The sequence below is a fragment of the Hemitrygon akajei genome, chromosome 27 (genome assembly GCF_048418815.1).
Source record: "Hemitrygon akajei chromosome 27, sHemAka1.3, whole genome shotgun sequence".
Classification (NCBI taxonomy): Eukaryota; Metazoa; Chordata; class Chondrichthyes; order Myliobatiformes; family Dasyatidae; genus Hemitrygon; species Hemitrygon akajei.
In genome coordinates this window covers 29300334-29311753 of record NC_133150.1, presented here as the reverse complement: position 1 = coordinate 29311753, position 11420 = coordinate 29300334, and the positions used below count along the sequence as shown (strand labels likewise).

Here is an 11420-nt window from a genome sequence, read left to right as displayed (position 1 = left end):
AATTGCCTCCCGCTGTCATTAAAATTATACATACCTTCCTCATAAAGTGTATCTTTAGCCAAGTTAATGAAATTCTCTGCTATTTTCCTGGTATAATGAGGAGAGAGCATCTCTCAATTCCCTGCAGCATGCCTACTGTGGAGTGAGGCAGTGGGGAATCTATTTCTGGGTCTTAATTTACTTCTTGATTCCTTGATAATGTTTGTCCTGTAGGTGATATATTGAAATTAACCTTCATTTCACTTTTCTATCGACAAATGACAGCCAGAGCACTTTCCACCAACACAAAGGCCACTTTATTTCACACAAAAATACATTTGGAAATGGTGAACAGCATTTCAGCAGAGCTGTTCTTGTTTCATTACCAACAGATGGGTAGAATTTACTCATCTTTGACTCTTGCTCCAAATTGTCTGATTCTCTTTTCATCTGTTTAAAATTACACACAGGCTTTAGGCTGCTCTGTCCCTATCTTAGCATCCTCCCACACATCAGAGCAGAAGGGACAAGTACTGGTCCCCCAGCCAACATACATCTGAATGGACCGATCTCCCTACACAATGTCTTCAGACCCCTTGAAGGATATTTTCAATATGCACATACAGGGCTGGTCAAAGGATAAATTTTAAACAGCTGTGAAAAACAAGTCCAAATTGTGAACAACAAAACCATGCTGTGAGCTCCTCAGCTCATTCTTTTCAACAGCATACCTTGTCCATCTTAACTTGCTTCTGTGCATTCGTGTTGGAATGCTTGGCACTCTGTTGGGACAGAAAGAATGGTCCTTACATTCAGGTAAGAATCATCACAGTAGATTGAAGCACTGAAACCCCGCAATAATCTCACAGTTTAGAAGAAAACACCAGGAATATTCTCATACAATAAAGAGAAATACAGACAATATACTCTTAGTCAGTAAAATAAATAATGCACTAATAAAGCAGAAAGTAATATCAAAAATGCATCTATTGAATAGAGAGGAATGCCTCCCATGCATTACTGCAGCTGCATGCTCACATTTCCTTCAGCAAACCTAGATAAAAATCCATGAGGCTCTCTAGCATGTTGAAGGCTCTTGGATTGATTATGATTAGAGGAATGCAATTACATCAATCCACCCTATTTTTGCTGAATGAATATATGAACGTGTTACATAATATATCATAGTGTCAGGTGACTTTCCAGAATTGGAATCAGTTTTTTATCACTGACACATGTCATGACATTTGAGCCAGCAGTGCAGTAAATGCGTAAAGTAACATGTTACAGTAAGAAATATATTAGAAATATGAAAAATAAATTGGTGCTCAAAGATAGCAAAAAGTAAGGTAGTGTTCATGGGCAGTTCAGAAATCTGTTGGTGGAGGCAAAGTAACTGTTACCAAAATGTTGAATGTGTGCCTTCAGGTTCCTGTACCTCTTCCCTGATGGTAGCAATGACAAGAGGGCAAAAATTGGATGATGAGGGTCTTTAATGATGGATGTCGCCTTCCTGAGGCACTACATTTTCAAGATGTCCTCAATGGTGAGAACCTGATGGTGCCCATGATGGAGTTCCTCTCTTCTTATCTATGGCTGTACCATACCAACAATTTCTGCTCATGTTCTCTCTGAGTGTCAAGTACACCTTTCGCTCTCTTATCTAGCTTTGATGAACCTTATAGGGAACTGTATTACTCACTGGTTCACCCCAGTAAGCCCAGACTCTCCATCAGCGATTGAACCTTGAGTCTTCACTTCATCCAGCTCTAGAGCCTACATCCAAATTATAATCAGCAAAGCAGTGCAGTATCTCTCTTAACAGTTATAGACAAACGTTTCTTTATCCAGAGAATTTTTAGCACGTGACACTGATCACCACAAGATGGGGTTGGAATGAATAGTGTGGATGTAATGGAACTTAGCTAAATGCATAAAGTTGAAATAAATAGAATATTATGCAAATATGACAAAGTGAAGTCACGGTGAGGATGTTCATGTAGAACTTAAACAGCAGTATAGCCCATTTGGGCTGAATGGCCTTTTTATGTGCTGTTAATTCTAGATAATTCTATCTGAAACTCTTCATGTCAATATAGATCCTTCAAGAAGCAAAGATGGTTGCTTTTCTTCTGTTGCTCCTTATAACAATCCACTTATCACAGTCCTGCCTTCTAACTTCTGGAAGCAGGCACATGAACATGGGGACACCAATGTCTACCTCATGAGAGAGTGGGTTCAGAGCTCATATCCAGTGTGATGATCAAGTTGGCTTGTACACTGAGATGCAGAAGATGTATCAATCCAGCAATCACCTTTCTGGCCTCTCTCAAGGACCAAGACATCCAAATCTGCCGGTAATTCTTGCCAAGATTACCTTGTCACTTTATATGGGGTGTGGATTGGAGTGATGTCTCACCTTCTCAATCCTACCAACTTTATCCCATGGAGGGCTTACTACATGACTGAATGACTTCAACTGTCTGTCTCTCACTCTTGTTGTCGGTTCCCTGCTCAGTTTGGCTGTCTGGCAATGATTTCAGGAGCAATTCATCACACAGATTTTGGTGGAAACAAATAAAGTACCAAAGCCCTATACAGACTGGCGTTTGGTCATGATCTCCTTGATGCAAACACTATTCACACTGAACTATAATTGAATTAGAAAAAGAAGTTAGATATAGATAATCACAAATATGGGAAAATCTGCAGATGCCGGAAATCCAAGCAACAGTTGATATTTTGGGCTGAGGCCCTTCATGGGCCCTGATGAATGGTCTTGGCCCGAAATGCCCACTGTACTCTTTTCCATAGATGCTGCCTGGCCTGCTGAGTTCCTCCACCATTGTGTGTGTGTTTTGCTTAGATATAGGTAAGCCCTCTTCTCACTACCTACCATGGGGGAGGAGTACAATAGCCTTAGGTCCCACAGTACACGGTTCAGAAACAGTTATTACCCTGCAACCATTAGGCTCCTAAACCAGCATGGGTAACTTCGCTCACCTCTACTCTGATCTAATTCTATGACCTACAGACTCAGTTTCAAGGACTCTTTATAACTCATCACACACAAAATGCTGGAGGAACTCAGCAGGCCAGGCAGCATCTATGGAAAAGACTAAATAGTCAACGTATTGGGCTGAAACCCGATAAAACGCTTCATCCGGTTTCAGCCCGAAATGTTGACTGTTTTACTCTTTCCCATAGATGCTGACTGACTTGCTGAGTTCCTACAGCATTTTGTGTGTATTACTCTGATTTCCAGCTTCTGTAGATTTTCTCCTGTTTGTGCTTTACAACTCATGTTTTCAGTGTTATTTTTTAATTATAGAAACATTGAAATCTACAGCACGTTACAGGCCCTTCGGCCCACAATGTTGTGCCGACGGTTTAACCTACTCTAGAAGCCACCTAGAGTTACCCTACTGCATAGTCCTCTATTTTTCTAAGCTCTATGTACCTATCTAAGAGTCTCTTAAAAGACCCTATTGTATCTGCCTCTACCACTGTCACTGGCAGTGCATTCCACACACCCACCACTCTCTGTGTAAAAAACTTATCTCTGACATCACCCTTGTACCTACTTCCAAGCACTTTAAAATATGATCCCTCACGTTAGCCATTTCAGCTCTGGGGAGAAAGCCTCTGGCTACCCACACGATCAATGCCTCTCATTATCTTATACACCTCTATCAGGTCACCTCTCATCCTCTGTCACTCCAAGGAGAAAAGGCCAAGTACACTCAACTTATTCTCATAAGGCATGCTCTCCATCCTTGTAAATGTAATTACGTGCACAGTCTCAGTTTGCACTTTGCATGTATAGTTTATTGTAAATTCTATTGTATTTCCATTTTTTGCTTGTAAATGCCCGCAAGAAAGTGAATCTCGAGGTAGTATATGGTAACGTAGGGTAACAAACTTCAGTAATAAATTTACCTTGAACTTTGAAAACCCACAGTCTCTGAAGATTTTGGAATTAAAGCAGCAAACGTCAGAAGCATTCAGCTGGTCAAGAGCATTGTCAGAACTGGTGAAGAACCCTAGAGCTAAAAAGCTAACTGTTTCTCTTTCCATGGATGCTGCTTGATTTGCTGAATGTTTCCAGCACTTTCTGCTTTTAGTTATCGATAAGCCACGTCTAATGAAACAGCACAATGGACTCATGGGAAATGACGGTTCCTTCACTTCTTTCCCTACTAACCACTAATTCCTGAAGTGAAATTAAATTGATTTCGCCGTCTCAGATGGGAGTCGTAGAACAGAGCGAAAAAAAACATTAGCCTTAACTTACCGTTGTCATTCAATTATCTTCTATTTTACCAGAAGGAATAGCTTACTGCCAGAGTTTGCTGCACATTTAATTACTGATACCTCCTACTGTTGTTTCCACTCTAGCGGTATAGCGCGGTCCTTCCACTGTCGTTAAGGCTTCATAACTCGATATTGAAAGGGCTGTTTCCTTTGCATATGCCACTGAAAAGACCAAAGACAGTGTGCTTTGGAAACAGTTCTTTGACTGTAAAGTGTATCAGGGCATCTAGGAAAAGATGTGACGGGTGCTTTCTTTCTAACAGCACCCAACACCACCTCTCCATCACTCTGAGGCCTCAGAGCTTTAGAGGACCCTTGCCCAACTCGTTTGTCTTGGAAAAATGGCAGCACGTTCTAAGAGCAGCTTGGATCAGAGAAACTCAGGATAAGCCGAGAGGCTGGGAGCCTTTGGTGCTTTGTCAGCCACCCAGATCCAACCTGCGTCCATAACATGACAGTTCTCCCCTCCCACCCCAGACGCACAACGGGATGTCTTCAAGAGATCAATGCAGTGGTTTACTTCCCATTTTGGCACACCAGTGCCTATGATTGGCCTTCCCATTTGCTGATGTACTGCCTCCTGGGGGGGAACAATGGGTAAAATAGCTACTGTTATGACATAAAACAGGCAGGGCCATTGAGGTATCAATAGGAGATGGGTTTGGGTGTTTTTTTTATCCATTTTTTATGATAATGGCTGTATTGTATTACAAAGCGCTATGATAATCAGCAGTCTCGAATATATAATCACCCCTGTCACTTCCCAGCCAGAGGTGTCACGCTGCCCTGGCACCCCTGCAGAGCTTTTCATTTCCCTGCTATGAGCGGAGACTTGAAAAAAAAACAAAAAAATAAATACAATGAACGCATCGCGGATAAAGAAGTATTTACTCACTCCGCTTCGAGTCACTTAACTAACTCCTTTCTCTGAATCTGGCTCCGTTTCATGGCAGCCATTGGATGGCAGTGTGTATGAGCTTCCATCCCGTCCGGGATTTTACTCCTCCAAGCATCACATTAGACCGACGTTCACTTGCCCCCCAGTGTCAGGATCAAATGTCCCTCATGCATGTGTGGCACTTCTCGATGTACAATAGAACTCCTTCCACATTTCCCAGTTGAGTGCTCCCGGCATGGCTTAAGCACAGAATAGATTTGCCTCTACATTATACTAATCTCAAGGAAGTCCTCTATTTCCCTTTTCCTTGCTTTTCCAATGGCAATCTTCATGTTTCAAATTAAGGCATTTTGTGTAGCCTCTGGAGCAGAGGTCACCAACCTGGAGTCCACAGACCCCTTGGCTAATGGTTAGACCCCATGGCATTAAAAAGGTTGGGAACCCCTGCTCTAGAGTGACATTATTAGTGTACTGGGCATGTATTTTGAAGGACCCAAAATAGGATAGAATGAAAATTCTTCATTGCTAGTTCCTGTAACATCGCCATATGGAGTCACTGTGACACCCAGTTCTAACCTCAATTCTCAAGGCTCATTCAACCAAGCTCTCCGCCTTTGCCCTGATCCTTTGTTCTCTGTCCCTTATACTTAAGCAGCTTGCAGAAGAGGAAGAGTCTGTTCAGCATCTCAAGTTTCGGCTGGTTTCTTGCTGGTCCAGTCCAAGCCAGTCCATTATTCTGCTCACTGCCTGTATCTCTGGATGAAAGCCTCAAATATTCATACAATTTCCAAATGAAAGGTCAAATTGGCTCATCCATTTCTACTCATAAGACTCTACATGGCTCAACTATTTGCTGAGAGACAACGTAAGTCCAAATTTCCCTCTTGAATCTGGGTGACAGCTTTAAATTATTGGTCTTTCATTTTCAATGCACTCCTGTGTTACCCACTGAAGAAACTTTGCTGGCTACAAGAATGGAGGGATGGAATAAAGGAGGTCATAAAACACGCACCACACTTCCCTAAGTGTGGACAGTCGATCCTTAAATGCTAAAAGGGAACCAAGAATAGACACTCCCAATGGAGTTGATGCATATTTGATCAACAGTCATTTAGCATTGGTAAAATCCAAAAGGGGTAATTTGTGAAGTTAAATCTGAAAGAAAAAAATAATTTTAATATGGTTGTGATTTTCATTGTTTTCCATGGAATCGTTATTTAATTTGTTTGTGATTATCGTATGTTACTTTACATTTGAATTCAACTTGGAGAATGACTGAAGATATGTGTTTATGGATTTATGAAGTTACTATTGCAGTCGATCCTGCCTGATCCACTGAGTGTTTCCAGCATTTTCTGCTTTTGTTTCAGATTTCTAGAATCTGCTGTATTTTTTCAAATTTGAATTCCCAGTTGTAACCCTTTACATTATTCCATTGTGTGTTGCTCTCTTGCCATACAACAGTCTCAAGGGTTTTCTCTCACCTCATTCAGGAGTTGGGTTATTCCTGTTGTTTGCAAGCTCCCAGGCTGCAAAGAGAGGAAATCATTCAAGGCCGTTGGTCCTGATCGCTGTCCCATAATTCTTGATGTGATGAAAGGGGTAAATGAGATCCAGCTATGCCCATCATAGTAAGGATCGATGAAGGTTATGTACCTTGCCTAATGTGCCTATGTACCTTGTGGCGCATTAGGCAGCAATATTGCAGTTTCTTTAGCATCTTTGTTTTTTTTTTGTAAGACTGAGTTGCTAGCTCGATGCTCAACCCAGCATGGATGGAAAGCGTGCAAGGAGTCGGCTGGATTCGAACCCGGGACTACACACCTCAAAGACTGGTGTGGATGCCACTACACCACTGGCCAGCTTGATGAATGATCTTTGACCTGAAGCGTTGACTCTGTTTGTCTTCCAGTGGATGCATCCTGATCTGCAGTGCATTTGCTGTTTTTATTTTAGATTTCTATTATCTTGCTCCTTAAAATTTTCACCTGCGTTGAAAGGATTGGTTGCAGAGAAGTTTATTTCCGACTAAAGGAGCGGAGCAGTCAAAAGGGCTGTTACCTCACAGCTTCAGCTTAATGCCACCTCCGGTGCCTTTGTGTAGAGTTTGCACATTCTTCACGTGCTCACATGCGTGTCTTCTCATATTCCAAAGAAGTACAGGTTGTTAGGTTAATTTGCCATAGTAAATTGCCCTGAGTGTATAGGTGAGTGATAGAATCTGGGGAGTGGTGGAGTTGTGCGGAAGTTTGAAGGGAATGTGATGAGAGCAAGAGGTTATAGTCAGGTAAATTTGTTTCATTTATTTATGATACAGTATGGAAGGGCCTATTAACATTTTCAGCATGGAAATGAGCTGGTAATCACCCTTTGAGTCTATGCTGGCACCATGAAGAATAATCCTACTGGTCGAATCAGCAACCCCACCACGCTACCCCTGTGCTTGCCATATGCACCGGCAATTTCCTTCCTTTCAGATATATACTCAGCCCCCTTGTGAATGCTCTGATTGAATCTGTCTCCCCTGTCACTATATTCCAGATTCTAACCATTCACTGCTTGAAGAAGTTTTGTGCCATTTTATTCTCTTGCCGGACACCTTCATCCTATGTACTCTGATGCTTGACCTTTCTATCAAGGGGTACAACTTCCCTCTCTATGCACTGCCTAAGCTATTCATGATTTTAAATACCTCTAACAGATACCTTCCCAGTCTCTCTTCTGAGGAGAAAACCCCACCTTCAGACTTCCCATCTTTCCACATAACGAAAGGCCATTATCTCTGGACTAGTCTAGTAGATCGCTTCTGTCCCCTATTTAGATTCATAGAAAGATTTCACATAGAAAGAGGCCCTTCAAATACATTTTACATTGCTCACTTTATTTAATTCAGTTAAATATATAGAGTACTGTGCAAAAGCCTTAGGCACATGCAATATGTATAGTTAGGGTGCGTAAGACATTTGCATCATACTGTATTTGTTAACGTGGAGTGGAGAGTTCTCCGGCAGGGGAAAAGGATGTTGGGAGTGGTGAGAGTGGAGTGCTGTGGGATGGGCGTCGAACCGATGGCAGAAAAGGAGTACCAGGAGCAGGTAGTGGCGGGGTGCAGACTCGCTCAGCCAAGACACCAGGCAAGGGCATTTGATTCCACACAAGTGATTGATTAATAATTACAGAATATCTCTCTGGTGCTTCTTGCTCCTGCTCCTCTCCTTTCCCTTTATAATTCCCCTCTCTCTCCCCCTTCCCACTCACAGTCCAGAATAGAGACCCATATCAGAATCAGGTTTATTGTCACTCACATATGTCATTTAATCTGTATTTTCTGTGGCAGCAGTACAGTGTAATACATAAAGAGTTCTTAGCCACCCTAGTTAAATATATGTGCCCAAGACTTTTGCACAGTACAATGTATATCTAGCTATATCTATGGAACACTTCATGAATATGCATGTAACCCCTGTGCAGAGGCCATGCTAATCTTCTCTGCATTGTTCCAGTTTTAGTATACGTGCTGCCAAAGGGTACAAGATCAGCCATCAACACATTCACCCTACCAGTCATCAGATACCCACCGACAATGGTGTGCTGGCCAAGGAATGAAATGGAAGCTGCTGACATCAAGACCTACTAACTAAACTACTAACAATACATGGAGGATTGTACATCGAGGGACTGTACACACACTGGATCAAAGGGGGGTGGGAACTTGGAAGTTCCAAGACTACAGTCCTGGAAGAAATGCGGAACACCCATGAGTATGTCATGGAGATGGCCTCTAAGGGCGACCTGCTAGGAGAATATCTCAGACAGCAGGCAGGGGATTTGGAAATGGAAGTGGGTGAAGCTGAGCCAGAGGACCAGAGGCCACGGCAGGACAAGACACTGCACGGGATGTACCATCGCCAGATATCCGAGGTGGCTGACATAAGAAAGTCCTACCAATGGCTGGGCTGAAAGCGAGCACAGAGGTGATGCTCATAGCCACACAAGAACAGGTGCGGAGCCCAAGGGCAATAGAAGCAGACAAGACAAGACAGACTATGCAAGGAATCTGCTGCAACCATCCAGCACGTAGTATTAGGGTGCAAGATGCAGGCAGGGGCACAACCAAGTTGCAGGAATTGTGTACAGGAACATCTGCGCTGGGTATGGATTGGACACTTCCAAGTCCAAACGGGGAACACCTGAGACGGTAGTGGAGAACAACAGAACTAAGATCCTGTGGGACTTCCAAATACAGACTGATAACCCTTTTACTCTGACTCCTCATCTTTTTTCTCCAGCCCCGCTGAAAGGTCTTAGCCCGGAATGTCGACCGTACTCTTTTTCCATAGATGCTGCCTGGCCTGCTGAGTTCCTCCAGCATTTTGTGAGTGTTACTTGGATTTCCAGCATCTGCAGATTTTCTCTTGTTTCTGACAAGCAGGTACTGGCTAACCAACTGGACATAGTAATATTAGACAAGGAACAGAGGAAAGCAATAGTGATTGATGCGGCAATCCCGAATGACAGTAACGTCAGGAAGAAAGAATATGAGAAGCTGGAGAAATACCAGGGCTTGAAAGAGCAGATAGAAAGGATGTGGAAGGTTAAAGCCAGAGTAATCCTGGTGATGATAGGATCACTTGGGGCTGTGACTGGGAGAGTGGCTCCAACAAATCCTGGGAACAACATCTGAGATCTCGGTCCAGAAGAGCAAGGATACTATGCTGAACCCTCAAACTCCCAGGACTCTGGTAAAGGACCCGAGATTGAGGGAAAAATACACATACACACCACCCATAAGGGGTGAGATAAAATATATTAAATATTTGTAATTTATGGATTTTTTATTATGTATTCCACTGTACTGCTGCTGCAAAGCAACACATATAACAACATATACCAGTGATACTAAACTTGTTTCTGATTCTGATTCTGATCTTGATATTTCCACAACCTTTGTCTACCAAAGTTAAAGTGAGATTCATACATGAATCTTATGTTTTGGGATATTAGGAAAAGCTAAAAGAAATTCTTATTTTTATTTCAAATCTTTCATAAACTCAGACATCCCATGGAGCATGGCAGAAAACGGAGTGTTTGCGTAATCACCGTTACAATGTAGAAACGTAGCTGTAAATCTGCATTAGTTCAATCAAGAACATATTGATTTTCAGTAATATTGTGAAGAAAGGAAGAAGAAAGATTAGTTTTATTTGTCACAAGTACGTTGGAGCATACAGTGAAATATGCCGTTTGCATCAAATCAAATCAGCGAGGATTATAAAATTTGGTAGAACACTAAAGGTAACTTCTTCAATTTCAAAGCAGCGTTATGAGGTCCACTATGTTAACCTGAGAGACCAGGCAGAGCTTGCTTATCCCTTTATTCATCTCAGTCAGTACTGTAATTCTTAGTGTCACATTATGTATCACAGGTGGAGCCTAGATTTATTTGGATTAATTGGGAGGAGGGTGGAATTTAAAAGCAAAGAATAATACAAAATGACCTGCTGGAAATGAACTAGAGTCCTGTAATTGCTGCAACATTGCTATTCACAAATGAATTGACAGAAAGGAACCACTGTGATCTGCCTGTAATACAAAACAAAAACAGGATGACAAAAGTGGCTGCAAAGGTCAGGGGGTGGTGACTAACAGCCACTAAAATGGGTTTTAAAATCCTGGCATTCCTGGAACTGGGGAAGAGTGAACTATAACAGGAGAGGCTCCACCGAGTTCAAATTTCAGAAGAGAAAAGATGCAAAGTTCATGTTGGGAAGAATTCAGAAACAGTTCAAAGTTCAAAGTAAATTTTATTATCAGAGTACATATACCTCACCATATACAACCCTGAGATTTATTTTTCTGTGGGCATATTCAGCATCTATAGAGTATTAACTATAACAGGATCAATGAAAGATCAACTAGAGTGCAGAAGACAATGAACTGTGCTAATGCAAATATAAATAAATCACAATATATAACAAGAACATGAGAAAATGAGATAAAGACTCCTTAAAGTGAGAATAAAAGGAATAATAAAAGAGGAAGCTTGTGAGGAACATTGTCGATAATAGCACAAATATTTCCACCAAACCATTAATGGGTTAACCGGGTTTAGTTAGGCAAACTGCAATTATGTCCTTAAGGCAGATATATTAGCATACACAAAACTTCTATTATCTGACAAATCGTCTCATCAGCTCTATCTCCTCTCGTCATTGCATGCCTTCCACCT

The 11420-nt window shown here is 41.8% G+C and overlaps 1 non-coding gene across 1 annotated transcript; it reads right to left on the bottom strand.

Annotated features, from left to right (window-relative positions):
* Positions 1-8617: 8617 nt before the first annotated feature.
* Positions 8618-8722, bottom strand: LOC140717446 (U6 spliceosomal RNA). The gene has a single exon (XR_012096548.1). It is a non-coding gene; the product is annotated as a U6 spliceosomal RNA (small nuclear RNA).
* Between the last annotated feature and the right edge of the window lie 2698 nt (positions 8723-11420).